This window comes from Schistocerca serialis, chromosome 5 (genome assembly GCF_023864345.2).
Source record: "Schistocerca serialis cubense isolate TAMUIC-IGC-003099 chromosome 5, iqSchSeri2.2, whole genome shotgun sequence".
NCBI lineage: Eukaryota > Metazoa > Arthropoda > Insecta > Orthoptera > Acrididae > Schistocerca > Schistocerca serialis.
This window is the reverse complement of record NC_064642.1, coordinates 707,830,767-707,847,766: the sequence shown is the minus strand read 5'-3', so window position 1 is coordinate 707,847,766 and position 17,000 is coordinate 707,830,767.

Genomic DNA, 17,000 nt, shown 5'->3' with positions numbered 1-17,000 from the left:
TTGCCTTAATATATGCTTAATGCTTTCTCTTGAATGAGGTGAAATGCATATTCCACATAATGCAAGAAAAGCGTTTTTAACGTTTTAGCACCAGCAAACATTCTTTTCTCCATCGTTTTCGTTCATGTCACTTCACTCAAGAGGCTCATCTTCGTGTGCTAAAACGTTAAAAACGCTTTTCTGTGATTGCGTGGAATACGCATTTCACCTCACTCAAGAGAAAAATTGAAGCATGTATTAAGACAAATTACACCTGATGACGAACCCACAGGGTCCGAAATGCTCAAATGGCTCTAAGCACTATGGGACTTAACATCTGAGGTCATCAGTCCGCTAGACTTAGAACTAATTAAACCTAACTAACCTAAGGACATCAAAAATTGCTCTGATCACTATGGGACTTAACATCTATGGTCATCAATCCCCTAGAACTTAGAACTACTTAAACCTAACTAACCTAAGGACGGCACACAACACCCAGCCATCACGAGGCAGAGAAAATCCCTGACCCCGCCGGGAATCGAACCCGAGAACCCGGGCGTGGGAAGCGAGAACGCTACCGCACGACCACGAGAGGCGGGCCTAAGGACATTACACACATCCATGCCCAAGGCAGAATTCGAACCTGCGATCGTAGCAGCAGTGCGGTTCCGGACTGAAGCGCCTAGAACCTCTCGGCCACAACGGCCGGCGGGTCCGAAATGCATCGCGTACTTAATAAAACAATAAAACACGAAAAATTGTGATTGAAGGCGTTTTTTTTTAATTCATACCTCCAGATTCCGTTTTGTGTTGAGTTCCATATTGCTTTCGTCTGCCATCTGTATCTTTGTTCGCCGACAACTCGCACTCTATATTGTTTGGGTATTGGAAACTTCGATGATAGTGGCGTTTTCAGTGCCCTTGTAGAAAAAGATTAGTGATTCCAGTTCAGAAGAGGAAGTTGATGATTCTGACATTGACCCAGTTTTTGTGTTGCTGAATGCTCAGTTCAGTAGCGAAAACGTGAATATAATGAAGTGAAGGAATTGAGTATTCTATTGAGTAAATGAACACTCGTATAACACCTTTGTGATGGTTCAGTTCCGTCATCTTTGCGAACCTTTCTGGATACCAGTCCAATGGCTTCGGCGCGGTCTCCGTGCGCCAGCGGTAAAGCGTTGACGTCGACGGTAACTGGTAAGAGGGCTCTCCCTCGCCTGCTATGGCTGCGCTTCCCTTGAGTGCGAGGTCACAAAATCCCAGTGATGTTTACGGCATTCGATGCCCCACATATTGTCTACAACGAAATCGGCTGCTAATGGCAACAGGGGGCGGTACTGGAGGTATCCAAAGGTGAGCACAACGTGAAGCAACGGAACGTAGTTGAACTGCTTAGTCGACGAGTAACTCACAACAGTACTAGTGGTGTCGATACAAAGCATAGCAATGGCAACATTTAACAAAGCAAACATTGCCGTATGTTGTTGTTGTGGTCTTCAGTCCTGAGACTGGTTTGATGCAGCTCTCCATGCTGCTCTAAACTGTGCAAGCTTCTTCATCTCCCAGTACCTACTGCAACCTATATCCTTCTGAATCTGTTTATTATATTCATCTCCTGGTCTCCCTCTACGATTTTTACCCTCCACACTGCCCTCCAATACTAAATTGGTGATCCCTTGATGCCTCAGAATATGTCCTACCAACCGATCCCTTCTTCTAGTCCAGTTGTACCACAAACTTCTCTTCTCTCCAATCCTGTTCAATACCTCCTCACTAGTTATATAATCTACCCATCTAATCTTCAGCATTCTTCTGTAGCATCACATTTCGAAAGCTTCTTTTCTCTTCTTGTCCTAACTATTTATCGCCCATGTTTCACTTCCATACATGGCTACACTCCATACAAATACTTTCAGAAATGACTTCCTGGCACTTAAATCTATACTCGATGTTAACAAATTCCTCTTCTTCAGAAAAACTCTCCTTGCAATTGCCAGTCTACATTTTATATCTTCTCTACTTCGCCCATCATCTGTTATTTTGCTCCCCAAATAGCAAAACTCCTTTACCACTTTAAGTGTCTCATTTCCTAATCTACTTCCCTCAGCATCACCCGACTTAATTCCACTACATTCCATTATCCTCGTTTTGCTTTTGTTGATGTTCATCTTATATCCTCCGTTCAAGACACTGTCCATTCCGTTCGACTGCTCTTCCAAGTCCTTTGCTGTCTCTGACAGAATTACAATGTCATCGGCGAACCTCAACGTTTTTATTTCTTCTCCGTGGATTTTAATACCTACTCCGAATTTTTCTTTTGTTTCCTTCACTACTTGCTCAATATAAAGATTGAATAACATCGGGGAGAGGCTACAACCCTGTCTCACTCCCTTCCCAACCACTGCTTCCCTTTCACGTCCCTCGACTATTATAACTGCCATCTGGTTTCTGTACAAATTATAAATAGCCTTTCGCTCCATGTATTTTACCCCTGCCACTTTCAGAATTTGAAAAAGAGTATTCAAGTGAACATTGTCAAAAGCTTTCTCTAAGTCAACAAATGCTAGAAACGTAGGTTTTCCTTTCCTTGATCTAGCTTCTAAGATAAGTCGTAGGGTCAGTATTGCCTCACGTGTTCCAATATTTCTACGGAATCCAAACTGATCTTCCCCGAGGTCGGCTTCTACCAGTTTTTCCATTCGTCTGTAAAGAATTCGCGTTAGTATTTTGCATCTGTGACTTATTAAACTGATTGTTCGGCAATTTTCACATCTGTCAGCACCTGCTTTCTTTGGGATTGGAATTATTATATTCCTCTTGAAATCTGAGGGTATTTCGCCTGTGTCATACATCTTCCTCACCAGATGGTACACTTTTGTCAGGACTGGTTCTCCCAAGGCAGTCAGTAGTTCCAATGGAATGCTGTCTACTCCCGGGGCCATGTCTCGACTCAGGTCTTTCAGTGCTCTGTCAAACTCTTCACGCAGTATCGTAACTCCCATTTCATCTTCATCTACATCCTCTTCCATTTTCCATAATATTGTCCTCAAGTACATTGCCCTTGTATAGACCCTCTATATACTCATTCCACCTTTCTGCTTTCCCTTCTTTGCTTGGAACTGGGTATCCATCTGAGCTCTTGATGTTCATACAAGTGGTTCTCTATTCTCCAAAGGTCTCTTTAATTTTTCTGTACTCAGTAACTATCTTACCCCTAGTGAGATAAGCCTCTACATCCTTACATTTGTCCTCTAGCCATCCCTGCTTAGCCATTTTGCACTTCCTGTCGATCTCATTTTTGAGACGTTTGTATTCCTTTTTGCCTGCTTCATTTACGGCATTTTTATATTTTCTCCCTTCATCAATTAAATTCAATATTTCTTCGGTTGCCCAAGCTTTTCTACTAGCCTTCGTCTTTTTACCTACTAGATCCTCTGCTGCCTTCACTACATCATCCCTCAGAACTACCCATTCTCTTCTACTGTATTTCTTTCCCCCATTCCTGTCAATTGTTCCCTTGTGCTCTCCCTCAAACTCTGTACAACCTCTAGTTTAGTCAGTTTATCCAGTTCCCATCTCCTTAAATTCCCACCTTTCTGCAGTTTCTTCAGTTTTAGTCTACAGTTCATAACCAATAGATTGTGGTCAGAGTCCACATCTGGCCCTGGAAATGTCTTACAATTTGAAGCCTATTTCCTAAATCTCTGTCTTACCATTATATAACCTATCTGATACCTTTTAGTATCTCCAGGATTCTTCCATGTATACAACCTTCTTTTATGATTCTTGAACCAAGTGTTAGCTATGATTAAGTTATGCTCTGTGCAAAATTCTACCAGACGGCTTCCTCTTTCATTTCTCTCCCCCAATCCATATTCACCCACTATGTTTCCTTCTCTCCCTTTTTCTACTCTCGAATTCCAGTCACCTATGACTATTAAATTTTCGTCTCCCTTCACTACCTGAATAATTTCTTTTATTTCATCATACATTTCTTCAATTTCTTCCTCATCTGCAAAGCTGGTTGCCATATAAACTTGTACTACTGTAGTAGGCGTGGGATTCGTGTCTATCTTGGCCACAATAATGCGTTCACTATGCTGTTTGTAGTAGCTTACCCGCACTCCTATTTTTTTTATTCATTATTAAACCGACTCTTGCATTACCCCTATTTGATTTTGTATTTCTAACCCTGTATTCGCCTGACCAAAAGTCTTGTTCCTGTTGCCAGCGAACTTCACTAATTCCTACTATATCTAACTTTAACCTATCCATTTCCCTTTTTAAATTTTCTAACCTACCTGCTCGATTAAGAGATCCGACATTCCACGCTCCGATCCGTAGAACGACAGTTTTCTTTCTCCTGATAACGACGTCCTCCTGAGTAGTCCCCGCCCGGAGATCCGAATGGGGACTATTTTACCCAAGAGGACGCCATCATCATTTAACCATACAGTAAAGCTGCATGCCCTCGGGAAAAATTCAGCCGTTCGCAGTACCAGCACAGCAAGGCCATTTTGGTTAGTGTTACAAGGCCAGATCAGTCAATCGTCCAAATTGTTGCCCCTGCAACTACTGAATAGGCTGCTGCCCCTCTTCAGGAACCACACGTTTGTCTGGCCTCTCAACAGATACCCCTCCGTTGTGGTTGTACCTACGGTACGGCTGTCTGTATCGCCGAGGCACGCAAGCCTCCCCACCAACGGCAAGGTCCATGGTTCTTGGGGTGGGGGGTGGGGGGGGGACATTTCGGTATATCTGCAACAAAAGGTGCTAATGCTGACATTTCGTCAGAAAGGAACCCAAGGAAATTCGCAGAGTGAGAAGAAGCAACAGATGAAATATTAACTTTTCTGTAAGATGCGTCAGTGGAATGTGTTTTGTCGTATACGCTCGAGTGTGTGGACAATGTACATGAGGAGTACAATGATGACGATACGTGTTTGACAAGTGAAAGTGAAAGTGAAACAGGTGTCGAGCCATGTAGTTCATCATCGTCTGACAGGGTGCCACAAATCCCGCCTCCAGTGAAGCGTAGTAAAGGACAGTCGTTATCCAAGGAGTAGGTGCTTAACAGAATTATGTTCATGGAAGATCATCCGCAGCGTATTAAAAGAACAATTATGAATAAATTTCGAATAATTACGCAGCAATATGACCATGTAGTGCTTAAAAAACTACGGATTTTCGAGGAAGGAGAAAATGCACTTGCTACAAAAACTGGTGCTTGCACGTTTCAAGGATGCTCGATACAATTTACAGAATGTGAATGATAGTGACCTACCGTGTAATGCACATCAGATCGCATGCGATGTGGATTACACTGATTTCAAGGTAAGCAATGGGTGGTTGCATGGCATGAAACAGTGCCACAGAATTGGAAGACGTAAGATAATCAAATTTCAAACAAAGCGTCAACTTGACGATGCACAGCAAACTGCGGAATGGGCTCGAGAATTTGTAGATGAGATAAATAGGCTTTTCCCATAGTCTAGTAAGCAATTTGTTTTTAACTCTGACCAATCGGGATTTGAAGGGGAAATGCATATGAAAGGGATCCTGGAAATCAGAGGTACCAAGAGAGTCGCATCAAGATCAACTAACGTCAGTGCAGTAATGCATTCGTATACAATTATGCCGACTCTTCATCTTGATGGTAAATTGACTGGCCAAATACACTGCTGGCCACCGTAAATGCAACACCCTGAAGGAAGCATCCGAATCAAGTGAAATTTACACCGTGGGTTTGCAGCGATGAGATATGCAACTGATTAGAATTTCAGCGCAGACGCACATCACGCGCACCTGTGGCGCCACCTCATAACGCCATTTAAGGCTTGGCGATTTCGACGAGTGTACGTTCGACACGTGTGTTTACCTTGTGGTTGTTTCACAGGACGATCAGTTATGCCTCGTAGACAACAGCGAACATCGTTTGATCAAGTATCCGAGTTCGACAGAGGAAGGATAGTGGCTTACCGAGATTGTGGATTATCATACAGAGAAATCGCTAATCGTGTTGGACGAAACCAAACAACTGTAATGCGGATATGTGACCGTTGGATGCAGGAGGGTACGACGGACCGACGTGGTCGATCGCATTCACCTCGGTGCACCACTGCACGTGCTGATAGGCAAATTGTGCGCATGGGAGTGACGGATCGCTTAGTGACATCCCGAACCATAGCACAGCACATTGCGTCTGTAACGCATCATCCAGTGTCTGCGCGTACCATTCGACGCCGTTTACAGCAGAGTGGTCTGTCCGCAAGACGTCCATTGCTTCGTCTACCATTGACGCAGAACCACAGACGTCCCCGTCGCCAATGGTGCGATGACAGACGGATGTGGACGGCAGAATGGAATGACGTTGTCTTTACTGACGAGGCACGCTTCTGTCTGCAGCACCACGATGGTCGGATTCGAGTGTGGAGACACCGTGGAGAGAGGATGCTGGACAGCTGCATTATGCACCGCCACACTGGTCTTGCACCGGGTATTATGGTATGGTATTGGATATTACTCTCGCACGCCTCTAGTACGCATTGCCGGTACTTTAAATAGCCGGCGCTACATATCCGAGGTGCTGGAACCAGTTGTCCTTCCTTACCTTCAGGGCTCGGCCACAGTCATATTTCAACAGGATAATGCGCGACCACACGTGGCACGCATTGTCCAAAGGTTCTTCGTCAATAACCAGATTGACTTGCTTCCCTGGCCGGCTCGCTCTCCGGATCTTTCGCCGATAGAAAACATGTGGTCCATGGTTGCTCAACGAGTGACCCAGATTATATCCCCAGCTGCCACACCAGATGATCTTCGGCAACGTGTGGAAGCTGCTTGGGCTGCTGTACCCCAGGAACACATCCAACGTCTCTTTGACTCAATGCCGAGACGTGTGGCAGCGGTGATCTCCAACAATGGCGGCTACTCCGGCTACTGATTCTGGCAGGAACCACATGTCACAGACGTCTGTAAACGTAATCATTTGATACTTGGTCAACATGTTATCTACAAAATAAATTTTGTTGTGCTACCTCTTGTCTTTCTTGGTGTTGCATTTACGGTGGCCAGCAGTGTACTTATTGTGCTGCGAGATCCTGCAAGGACAGTGGGAATATTTACGTCACACCAAGCAAGAGTGGGAAAATGGGCGTAAGAGAACTATGACTATAATATGGGCAGTGCTTTTGGCCGATAGCTTTTGCTCGATTCCAGATCTGCGTATAAAAATCATACTCCTTTAGACCAAATTATCCCTTCTGAAAAGTGTGTGGCATTGCAATTCGTACCACCTGGAACCATTGGACTAATGCAGTCTCTGGATTTTTTTTTTCGTGCTTATAATACATATTATAGCACTATCTGCAGCTACATCTTAAAAGATAGCCAATTTCACGGTAAGCTCCACGACAGACCGTTTCGCATTCGGTTTCATGCCGTTACATTCCATCAGTTCTCATCACCCCGTTACACTAAAATGACTATATGCATTCTTTAAGAGTAGATACATAGCTGAGGGCCCTGCGCGGTTTGTAACTGCCCAGGGGGTTCCCCTTCGATGGTGCGAACCTTTGTGATCATTGTGGTATGTCATTTTTCAGTCGGTGTTCATGGCGCAATTAAATATTGTGTTTCGAACATTGCATGAATGTCGACGATGTCTATTTTGTGAAGTATAATACGTACGAGTACATACCATAGATACATACCATAGATACATACCATAGATGGCTGCTCTGCAACTTCCGTACACTTATTTTCTGTCGCCTTCCTGTTCCACATGGTGAGGCATTAGCAGCTGATATTTTTCCAGTCGTAATTGTTAACACAACACTTTCAAATGAACCTTCAAAATATTGAACTTACGACTTCGCACTCAAGGCGTTCCTTGTCAGTTCCTGTCGAGCGGTTAACACGCCAACATTTGATGGACGACCTGCGCCCCGTGGACATAATACGCTACATGCCTCGCCTGATGACAAGGAGGATCCACCAATGGATTGTCCAGCCGGAACATGATTCTGAGGGATGGTTTGGCCTGTTTGGATTTCAAGTGTATCCGGTTTTTGGTCCACTAGAAACATATTGCGTGCCAAACTGCGCTGGGTTGCTGACGTTTGATGAACTTCATCTTCTCAAGTTAAAAGGTGTTTGTTATAAAACTTTCTTATTTATTATTAACTGACAGTGAGAGTTCTTGCGTCAGCTTGCATGGCCTATTCGATAGCCACTGCTGCGTATTCTTTCAAGAACGACTGTAATTATTGGTTACTGTTTTATGGCCCTTGTTTTGACTGTTGCGTATTTTGTGCGTCCCTACTCAAATTAAAGTGTTCCCTCACACCTTCGGTGGTTACCATTTGATTTTGTGTAAAAGCCAGCCTGAATTTGAAACCATATGTGACTGTTGATAATACTGATGTTGTTTTAAAAATAATGCACATTGTGTTATAAAACTACGATCTCAAGACTATTTCTTTTAATTCTGGGGTTTTTAGAGGAAGTAGTGGTAATATGGCCCCTGCAACAAATATGGCCCCCCTTAACATCTCAATAACATTTAACTGTAGTGGTGATAGCTGGAACTAGTGTAGTAGTATCCTCACTGGCCTGTGCGAGCGCTGGAAGCAGGTCAGTACAGTGAGTTGAGTGACACTGAGGTTATATTTTTCAAGCTCCTGTTCAAAACTTTGAGATGTATGTGAACTTCACTTTATTAACGTACCATTATTGGTTGATACTTAGATGTAAGCACCATGCATACAGCCTAGAAAGTATTGTCAACAGTTTCAAATAGATTGAAGGTACTATTTCGTTTTTAAGTTGATTACACGAGTTTACAAGGTGTAGGTGACTGAAGTATGGCCCCCATTGGTGCTTATAATGTGGACCCTGGGGTTCATATTATAAGCAGTACGTAAAATGTTTTTATTTTTTGTTTTCAGATGCCTAGGACTAATCTGGCACCTAAAAGCCAGGTGTGGGATAAAAATAAAATGCGAGAGGCAGTGTCTGCTGTCGTAGGCAAAACGATGGGACTTAAAAAAGCATCGAAACATTTTGATGTCCCAAAAACAACTCTGCGCCGGCATGTGTGTAAAGCTAATACCTCACAATGGCAGATGTTGAAACTAAAAAGCTTGGAAGAAAACTAGCTCTACCAGCAGCCCTAGAAAGTGAACTAGTGGATTAATTACAGTATATGGAGGCCAAATTCTATGGTTTTACTTATATGGATGTTCGAAAAATGGCCTACCAACCTCCAGTTAGGAATGTAATTGCAACAAACTTCAGAAATGAAATTTCTGGAAGGGCTTAGCTTGACCATTTACTTCGACATCATCAAGATAGGCTTTCAATTAGAAAGCCAACCGGAACGTCGTGTGCTCGAGCAAAAGGCTTTACCCATGAGAGAATTAATTCATTCTTCGACTTGCTACAAGATGAACACCAGAAACATAAAAATCCAGAAGATCGTGTATGGAACGTCGACGAAACAGTGTAGTTCAGGCTAAGATACCGCAAGTAATTTCAAGCAGAAGTAAACGCCAAATTTGTTCTCTGACTGCTGCAGAGTGGGGGTCTCCAGTAACGGTCATCTGTTCGATGAGTGCGGGAGGTTTTTATGTTTCCCCGATGTTCATATTCCCGAGAACGAATATGGCAGACATTCGTATGAAAGGTGCTCCTCCTGGGTCAATTGGGAGAGCCCACCCATCTGGTTGGGTTCATGCAAACCCACTCACGGACTGGTTGAAACATTTTGTTGAAAAAACAAAGCCAACAGAGACTTCACGTATTCTATTCATCCTTGATGGTCACTTCTCCCATGTAAGGAATATTGATGTGATTGTTGTAGCAAGAAAAAACTTCAAGAAAAAACTTCATCTCCATTTTGTCACTGCCTTCACACACAACACACAAACTGCAACTCCTAGATCGTACTTTTATGGGTGCACTTAATACTCACTACAGCGAGAATATTCGTCAGTGGATGCACCATGAAAGCAAACATGTTGGACCCTATGATATACCGTCTCTCTTTGGCAAGGCCTACCTGTGATGTACAAACGGCATTAATGCAGTAAATGGGTTTAGGGTCACAGGAATTTATCCCTTAGAAAGAAATATATTTCATTGTGATGAATTCATCGTTGGGGAAGTAGTCCCGATTCATGCGCATGCCGACCAACCGAAATAACCCTTAAAGAGAGTTCAGACTGAAGAGGACCTTGATGCTATTGAAATCGATGTCCATGAGCCTATTAAAATTGCATTTTGTGTGTCTCCAAGGGATATCCATCCCATACCTCAGAAGCTGAAAACATCGTTTCGTGGGCGAAAACCGTGTGTTCCTAGCCTCCTGACAGGATTTCCATATAAAAACGAATTAGAAGCTTACACAGAAGAGAAAAAAGCTGCAGGTAATCTTCGTGGTAGTGGACGCGGACGAGAGAAATTAACAACTATCAAAAGGAACTTGGTTTATCATATATCACAGCCATCTTGTTCTGGAACCCAAACGCAAATTCGTAGCAAAGGGCGTGGTGCATCTGGTAGTGGAACAGGCGTTACTAAGAATAGTCGAAAGTTAAAGAAAACTTTGATTAAGCAAGAAGAAATGGACGGTGATGACTCAGATTGCGTTGACGATGACGTCATGGGGCTCTCAACTGATTCTGATGTTTCTCCATTGACCTTCCGGTTGGTGAACTCCAGCCATATAAAGACCGGTCTTTGCCTATTCTGTGACAGGAAGTTTTTAAATGATGTTCGTGGCGAATTATGGGTGCATGCCTAATGTGCTCTTTATGGGCTCACAACGAATGAGCGGGGACGTGGAAAGAGGACTATGTTTGTGACTTCTATCGCTAGTACTCTGCTACTTCGTACTTTTATGGTTTTATATTTCATAATAAATACGTATTTTAATTAAAAAACAATTCTTCGTTTTTCTTGCAGCAAAATATCCTTAAAATATACTGGGGTCCGTATTACAAACATATTAACTGCACATCTTTTTCATAGTCAAATTTATCATCTTTGGGGACAAAATAATAATAAATATATTCTGACATTTTAAGGAATTTAATGAATATAATGTCGTAGTTAACTGTCAGTAGAGTATAACTATATCAGTTAAGGTACTATTATTGTATTAGTGTACAATATTTTATTGAAAAACAAACTGGGGTCCATATTACCACCACCTCATCTACACATTGTGGTAATAAAATTGTAAGGCTGATTCGGAGATCCTCTCTTGATTGAGTCTGTTTTACATGCATGTTTTTGTGCTGACAATAAAAAATTGTTTTCTGGAATGCTGTTGCACACACATCTCAACTCGGTACCATCATCACAAACTCTGCTAGTAAAAAGTATTATACAAAACTCCTCCCAACACATGTCTGCAAAGCATTTTCGTTTGTCACTAAGAGCCACAAAGGAAAGCGTACCAAGCAGAAACGCCATGGTGGTGTCCAAAATTGAGATGTAGCTCTTTCTTTGCCCGACTGTTTCAAAATATAACACACTCAGACAAATAATATGTAAGAACGGCGTACACAAGCCTTAAAACATTACTTATTTCTGCTAATTTTAATGTTTCATAATAAGATTTCTAAGATTAGATGAGCTCATTTTCATGATTTCAAATTATACGTCATACACATTTATTGCATTCACAGTTACAAATTAATTATTTTCGAAAAAAGTGTTAGAAATGCGTACCAGTCTTGAAATAATTAATATAAAAATGGTCTACCAAATAAATATAAAACTTACACTCTAAATTTACACAAACAAAATCTAATATTACAAATTTCTGGTAAATTAACAAAAAAGATGAGGATGGCCTAATACCCATTATTAGACGGCGGAACCACAGTACAAAATCAAGAATGAGCCACTTCTAACAACAGATTCACACCACTAGTATGGCATTATAACAGAGAGAAGGGAAGTATAATGCTCCACTAATTAATGGTAGAAAGCTATGAAGAAAAATTTGTACTTCAAGAAAGTATGAGCATCAGTTAACTTTCTTCAGTGGAAGAAAGCAAAACAGAATGGCATCATTCGTATAACAACACAGTAAAATAGACAGGGGGGAGCGAAAAATTAAATTGTATAGTGTCACACAGCAAACGCCTAACGCAGATCGAAACCACGGACAACTGAGTATGTAGTTCTTGCTTAAACCAGACTCGCTGTAGGAGGGAGGAAGGCAGGAATAAGCATATAAGAATCTGTAACTGATACTTAAGTGACATGGAGTAGATATAACTAAACTGGTTACATGTACAGTATCAATCAAACTGTTTTCCGTATTCCATGAAGTGGCAGATCTCAAGGGCAACACAGTCTCAGATGCACCTGATACATCTCTTGCATGAGGAACAATCCAAAAGTTTCCCGCTTGAAACATTACTGTGCGGTTTAATTACAGGTTTTACAAAATTCCACAAAGGCTAAAAGGCGTTCTTCATGCAGTTAAATGTTGGTTGCTCAACAAGCACAGAATCTTACTACTAAAAATCTAGACATCACGTTCCTACAAAATAGCTTTAACTACAGGATTCGTACATTTTAGTATACTTTCATACAGCTTGTATGTGCTATATAACTCAAAAGAATTCCTTTCATGTGTACTTCTTCCTTACTATTCTACACATAAGTGTGTTTACCACAAAACTCCTGGTAAGACAAATGAAAATGGATGCATAAATATTAGCTGTTCTAAGAAAATTACCCAAGAGTGTGCAACAAATACACAGTTGCATCTTACATATAAGTCAAGACCAATAAACTCTGTAATTACAACTATCGTACATCGTTGGAGAAATGGGATTACAGCCAAATCTTAGTAAATATCTCAGGGTAAAATTTCTTATTTTCATGTTATAAACTAGCAACAAATACCAAGAAAAGTGTTGGGATAACAAGTCAGACAATATGTTTGTTGTCCATCGTAAAAAAAAAAAAAAAAAAAAAAAAAAAAAAAAAAAAAAAGATCATACAAAACCCAGCTACTGTAATTAATCCTTTGGTTACTACTTCATTCTACCAACATTATGATTCACTCAAAACAGACATGAAGTACTCAAATAGTGTAGCTTAGCATAATTGCGGTACACAAAAAGGAAACTTTTACTGCCACAGTCAACAAATACTACCACTGACAACAGCATATAAGCAAATAAACTGTTGAATTAAACGAATATAGTCAGAGGATTGCTCTCTCAATATATACACTCATGTTCAGGAAAAACAGAACACCTCGAACAACTAGAAATGGAATGTTCACCACTATGTTCTGAAGAAATAAGTAGCATTTCAGTCACCTCGTTTCAACAAGTGTCCTGTTGCCTATAGATGCAGGGTCTGCCATGCTCCCTGATAACGTGTCCCATATGTGATGGCATCGATGCGTATAAGGCGCGAATGGCGTCCTGTGTTATAGTCATCCATGCCGAATTCACCTGGTTCCAAAGCTGGCACTGGGTCACAGTGATGCACCCATGATTTCATCATATCCCACGCATTTTCGACTGGCGACAAGTCTGGTGATCTAACTGGGCAGGGCAAAAAATTTGACATCCTGTGACATCAAGAAGGTGTTTGTTCGTGCAGCAACATGTGATCGTCCATTGTCTTGCAGAGAAATATCGTCTGGGGGTTGAACAGAAAGTTTATGGCTACTGGTCCCAGGATGTCATTTACGTAGGTCACACTGGTCACAGTGTCCTGGACACGCACCAACTGTGATTTTTAGCAGTACCCAACAGTACCTCTCACCACAAGGCCTTGAGTTGGCGCTGTACGTTTTGTGCGAATGCAGTCACTGTGATGGCGCTCCCCCTGACTGCGGCGAATCAAAATGCGCCAATAGTTAAAAAAAAAGCCAGAACCTCAATTCGTCAGAAAACACTACCTGATGTCGTTTCTGTTACCAGTAACGTCGTTCCATACACCGTTGCCACCTAGCACGTTTCTGCAAATTGGTCAGAGGCAGCAGAACGGCAACGGACAGTCACGCCTGATAGTGTACGGTGTGTTAAAATGTTCTAGTGTTGCGCCAGAGCCGAGGGGGATGCAGATCTGTCCTGCAATGCCATTTGGATGAGATGTCGATCTTCTCGGGAGGTGGTCTGTTGGTGCTAATTGATCTATCCGTCGTGTTCTACGGCCTTCCGTGAACCGTTCTGCACACACCCATTGCACTGCCGAAACACTTCGTCCCATACAAGCAGTAATTTCATGGATATATGCATCAGATTCTCTCATGCCAATAATACACCCTCTTTCAGATTCACTGATTTGACAGTACAGCTCGCGCATACGTCTGCGAGGCATCCTGCATGCCTGATCAAGTCACGCTACTCCGTTACCCTCGGTTTGTAGCGACAACGAGAGCAGCAGGCACATTTTACCGGTAGCTGGTGGAAATGAAAATGAGCGTTTGGCGTCATGGGCCGGGAGGCCCCTTACGGGGCAGGTCCGGCACCCTTGGTGCAGGTCTTATTACATTCGACGCCACACTGGGCGACCTGCGCGCCGGATGGGGATGAAATGATGATGAAGACAACACAACACCACGATATCGATGTTGACCTTGAAGCCGACATGTTTCAAATGCTAACCATTTATGCAGAACGTACTAATGCACATGTCCTGTGAAAATGAACGTCCTATCTCTAGTCGTTCAAGGTGTTCTGCTTTTTTCTGAACGTGAGTGCAAATTTACATGCACATGACCACTCTGCATTGCACAATTAGGTGCCTGGCAGAGGGTTCATCGAACCAACTTCAAGCCATTCCTCTACCATTCCACGTTCGGACAGTGTGTGGGCATAACAATACATAAATATTTTTGTGCAAGCTCTGATTTATTTTATTATGATGATCGCTCCTCCTTATGTAGGTGGGCGCCAACGAAATATTGTCACACTCTGTGGGGAAGGTTTGTGATTGAAATTTCATGAAAAATTCCTGATGCAACGAAAAATGTCTTTATTTTAATGATTATTGTATCTGTGTCGCTCCCCTCCCCCCTTCTTCTAGTTTAATTACAGTACAAAACGAGCTTCCCTTCTTTGAACTTTTTCACTGTCCTTCGTCGACCTCATCTGATGCGGATCCCACACCGCGCAGCAGTACTCCAGAAGAAAGTGGACATGCGTAGTGTAGGCAGTCTCTTTAGTAGACCTCTTGCATTTTCTCAGCGTTCTGACAATAAATCGTAGTCTCTGGTTTGGTTTACCCACAACACTATCTATATGAGACTTCTAGCCTAAGTTATTCGTAACTGTAATCCCTAAGTATTTAGTTGATTTTACAGCCTTCAGATTTGTATGATATATCATGTAACCGAAATTTAGCGGATTTCTTTTAGTAATCATGTGGCTGACTCCAACTTTCCATTATTTAGAGTGAATTGCCACTTTTTGCACCGTACAGATATCTCGTCTATATTATTTTTAATTCGTTTTGATGATCTGATGACTTTGTAAGATGGTAAATATCAGCATCATCTGCAAATAATCTAAGCGTGCTACTCAGATTGTCTCCTAAATCGTTTATGTAGACCAGGAAAATCACAGGGACTATAACACTTCCTTGAGTCAAACAGAGCTTGGATGGTGTGTACAGGTACAGCTGCCCATGCAGCTTCAACACGATACCACAGTTCATCAAGAGAACTGACTGGCGTATTGTGATAAGCCAGTTGCTCGGCCACCATTCACCAGACGTTTTCATTTGGTGAGAGATCTGGAGAATGTGCTGGCCAGGGGAGCAGTCGAACATTTTCTGTATCCAGAAAGGCCCGTACAGGACCTGCAACATGCGGTCGTGCATTATCCTGCTGAAATGTGGGCTTTCGCAGGGATCGAATGAAGGGTAGAGCCAAGGGTCGTAACACATCGTAACACATCTGAAATGTAACGTCCACTGTTAAAAGTGCCGTCAATGGGTGACCGAGGCGCGTAACCAATGGCACCCCATACCATCACGCTGGGTGATACGCCAGTATGGTGATGACGAATACAGGATTCCAATGTGCGTTCACCGCGATGTCGCCAAACACGGATGCGACCATCATGATGCTGTAAACAGAACCTAGATTCATCCGAAAAAACGAAGTTTTGTCATTCGTGCACCCAGGTTCGTTGTTGAGTACACCATCGCAGGCGCTCCTGTCTGTGATGCAACGTCAAGGGTAACTGCAGCCATGGTCTCCAAGCTGTTAGTCCATGCTGCTGCAAACGTCTTCGGACTGTTCGTGCAGATGGTTGTTGTCTTGCAAACGTCCCCAGCTGTTGACTCAGGGATCGAGACGTGGCTGCACGATACGTTACAGCCATGCGGATAAGATGCCGCTCATCTCGACTGCTAGTGATACGAGGCGGTTGGGATCCAGCACGGCGTTCCGTATTACCCCCCTGAACCCACCGATTCCATATTCTGCTAACAGTCATTGGATCTCGACCAACGTGAGCAGCAATGTCGCTATACGATAAACCGCAATCGCGACAGGCTACAATCCGATCTTTATCAAAGTCGGAAACGTGATGGTACGCATTTCTCCTCCTTACACGACGCATCACAACGTTTCACCTTGCGACGCCGATCAACTGCTGTTTGTGTATGAGAAATCGGTTGGAAACCTTCCTCTTGTCAGCACGTTGTAGGTGTCGTCACCGGCGCCAACCTTGTGTGAATGGTCTGAAAAGCTAATCATTTGCATATCACAGCATCTTCTTCTTGTCGGTTAAATTTCGCGTCTGAAGCACGTCATCTTCGTGGTGTACCACTTTTAATGGCCAGTAGTGTAAAAATATGAAATCAATTTGACATCCCCTGTCAGTGGCACTCATTACTTCGTGAGAATAAAGGGCTAATTGTATTTCCATGAACGACATTTTATGAATCCGTGTTGGCTGTTTGTCAATAAATTGTTTTCTTCGAGATAATTCATAATGTTCGAACACAGTATATGTTCCAAAATCCTA